We start from the raw sequence: 3693 nt of genomic DNA on the forward strand, positions 1-3693 counted from the left end.
GCTAATTTCTAAAAGCCATGAAATGGAGCTAATGTTACCTACTTCACGAGATTTGCATAATGACTAGTAAATACTGAATGAAGCCACCTGGCAAGCAGCAAACACCTAAGAAATGAGTCATCATTTAATAACAATGTTATATAAAAGAGATAAAAGTGATTAGCCGGATATTGATTATGACTCATTAATATGACATTGGACAATAGAAGTTCACTGGACGGGAACTGCCATATTTTTATTCTACGTCTAATTGGGCTCTACTTGTAATTTGCTGTGTGATGTTGGCAAAATCACTGAGTCAGTCCCTCTGGGTCTCAATCCCACCTACTGTTAAGGAGATTAGATAAACTTGCCCCGTGTCCTTCATAAGATTATAATGAGATTAAAATTATATACAAAAAGGAAGGTACTTTGAAAGTTTAAACTGACTACAAATACAGGTCATTGCCATTATGATGTGTTTTTTGTAATGTTTTTAAGGCAATGTTGTGCGCACACCATCGAATCCCCCCATTTGAAGTGTGTGCTTCAGTGGTTTTTACTATATTTACAAGGTCAGACAACCATCACCGCTATCTGATTCAATAACATTTTTATTATCTCCCAGAGAAATCATATGCCTATTAACAGTCACTGCTCTAACTTTCCCCCAACTCAGAGCCCAGCAACCACTAATCTACTTTCTGATTCTATAGATTTGCTTATTCTCAAGGTGTCATATAAAGGGAGTATGATATAAAATTGAATGTGTATAATTTTACGATCATTTATGCAAGAATATTTAGTCAATTTATTGGATAACTTCTCCACAACAGGGATTGAGCTCAATAGGTTCTCAGTGCTTGGGAGACAGGGGTGAGTGATAGATTCTTTCTAGACACACACACACACACACACACACACACATGTACATTGGTTTGTGAATAGTGGTTATCTCTACGTTGTAGGATTACAGGTTTTTTTCAATATACAAACATATTTTATTTAAAATAAACAAAAATGCTTACACAGCTCACCAGGCCCCTTGGAAACAAACTTGTTTGACTGTATTACTGAGCAAAAACAAAGCTGAAACACAAACCCCCTTCTTTTTTGACATGTATTTGGATAGGTAGGTAAGCCACTGCTTGTTTTTTTTAAAAAACTGAGCTTCCCTTAAGACCGGGTCATAGAAGTGTAAACAATGTAAATGAATCCACCATGACCAGCTGTCATATCATATCTATGTCACCTGTGTATTCGGAGATCACACATACACCTGCCAATATACCCGGGAAGGGTTGCTGTATCACAGTTACATTTAAGTTCTTGGCAGGGCAGGAAGGAGGAAGAATAACTTGGAACAAGTTTTACATCCTCTTTAGAACAATTCACTAGTATTCCCTTAAATAACAGGTTACAAGAGAAAGCCTGGAGCGTATCCTTTTCACTTGGCTTTGTTTTGGGTTTTTGTTTGTGATTTACGTAGTTGTTTGAAGCATCTGCCTGTAGTACAATCCCGCCACAAAGTATTAAAGCACGAGATACTGTCAGTGCTTCAACATCTGCATTTTTCAAGTTTTATACTGTGCTACATCCCTAGTATGTCAGCAGCTCTTGAATAATAAAATAATAATAATAATAATAAATGGGTAAAACTCTTCTAAAAATGCAGATGTCTATTACTATAATGGTACCAGGTGGGAAGGAGACAATGAGGGAAGAGAAAAAAGCAAACACGTTCACGTGCAGGGAATGTGGTTCAAGTCCTTGGATTTAAAACAACTTCTCCAGAGAAGCTGGCTATAATGGAATTTCCAGAAAACTTCCTCTGCCCCCACAAAAGGACCAGAAAAGCCCAATCCAAACTATTGAAAAGTAGTTATGAGATGCTGTAAATGATGATCAAAGCAGTCAGAGGGAGAAGGATGAATGTGTCTTCCATTGTAGCATAGCCTTTAAAAAAAAAATTTTTTTTTAATGTTTATTGTTGAGAGACGGAGAGAGACAGAGAATGAGCGTGGGAGGGGCAGAGAGACAGGGAGACACAGAATCCAAAGCAGGCTCCAGGCTCTGAGCCATCAGCACAGAGCACGCGGGGCTCGAACTCACAAACTGCGAGATCGTGACCTGAGCTGAAGTCGGACACTCAACCGACTGAGCCACTCAGGCGCCCCTGTAGCATAACCTCTTTAGCTGTTGGTGGATCAGGAGAAAGCACTGAAGTGCCGAAAGTGCTTTGAAGGATAGGGGTAGAAAAGTGGCGAGCTTGTTAACTGTCGACATCAATAACAGGGCTTCATGGCTAGGAAAATTTTCTAAACAGTAAAATGACTCCAGTATAGCTCTCTCTCTCTCCATTGTTAAACGTGACAGAATTAAAAAAAAAAAAACAAGTACAAGTAGGTATAGTGAAAACTGAAAATTACAAGGCAGAGAACACAAAAGAATCAAGATGATGCTATAACGTTCAACAGTTATTCCAGGAAGCTAGAAAACCTGTTAACTTTGAAAGCCCTAGCAAAATATCATTCTTGTTTATAAATCGCTTATTATCCTAGGACTGCATGTTGAATCCTTTCTTTCCACAGACCGAAGAATCCTACATTCAGCCTTTAAGCATTCTGCATTTCTCTGCCAGTCTTGTCGCTGAGGATCTTGTTCCAGTCGATTTCGGTGGGGGTAGCCGGCTCAAGGCCTTGAATGCGGCATCTGACGTCGTTTTGATGGTTTTCACTAATTGCTGTCTGACGTTCATTTTCTGCACGCTCTACGATTTGAAGAAACTCCTTGGCAGTTCGGACTTCATTCGAAACAGTTCCTGCACCCTGTACACCTTCCTGACTCACCGACTGAACATTGCCATCTTGGTCACAGTGAACCTGAATCTTAAGTACTCCGACCACCTGGGCTGGAGGTGGTGTGGTGGTGAACTTCGGCTCTGATCTCCAACGACCATTCCGGAAGTTCTTAGGCTGCAACGGTGGCTTTCAATACAGGCAATAATGGTCTGTTGCCCATCTATAGTTTTAGCACAAACAGTATGGAAGCCGTTGGGGTAATGATCTTTCACGTAGGCCCTGAAAGCACCATCAGAGGATTCTTTCCAAGACTTCAGACCTCCATCCACATCCTCTGGCTGGGAAGTCACTTGCTTTTTTCTGTAAATGATCGAGCTTAAAGGAAATTTTGGTTCTCGGGTCTAAAAATCTGCTCTTACCCAGGTCACCACGTTCTGTAATTAAGACCTGATCTTCATACCCTTCTATCTTCACAGGAGCGAACTGATCCATGTTATACCGAGCAAATGCATGCGCTGCCCCTTCCCTGAGGAGATTGTCATTATTAGGTAGTAGCCGGACATCGTTGAACACTTCATTAAATTCCCCCTGGTGGTGCCTGAGTGATGAATTTAGCAGCTATGAGTACCTTCTCCACATCCAACGTCCGATCCTCGAAGTCGGCCATCTTGGACTGCTCCGGCCCAGCCAGGCCAGGATTATGGATTATTTTTGTTACTTTCACTCTATTCCAGAGTATGCGTTGCTTTTATTCAGGGGGAAGCATTTTGTTTTGTCTCATTTTTAAGAGGTAAATACTGGAATCCAGAAATATCAAAGTGGAGGTGAGTTTCGCAGAGCACTAAGTGTGGGCCTCCTGTTTCAAAATGACTGTGGATCTGAAATTCCTAAGAGAACTACCCAGAGACTTCTG

General features: G+C 40.9%; 1 pseudogene; it reads right to left on the minus strand.

The window, feature by feature from the left end:
- Positions 1-2162: 2162 nt before the first annotated feature.
- On the minus strand, positions 2163-3447 carry LOC102948860 (annotated as a pseudogene).
- Positions 3448-3693: the final 246 nt, after the last annotated feature.

Source organism: Panthera tigris, chromosome B2, assembly GCF_018350195.1.
Source record: "Panthera tigris isolate Pti1 chromosome B2, P.tigris_Pti1_mat1.1, whole genome shotgun sequence".
Lineage (NCBI taxonomy): Eukaryota > Metazoa > Chordata > Mammalia > Carnivora > Felidae > Panthera > Panthera tigris.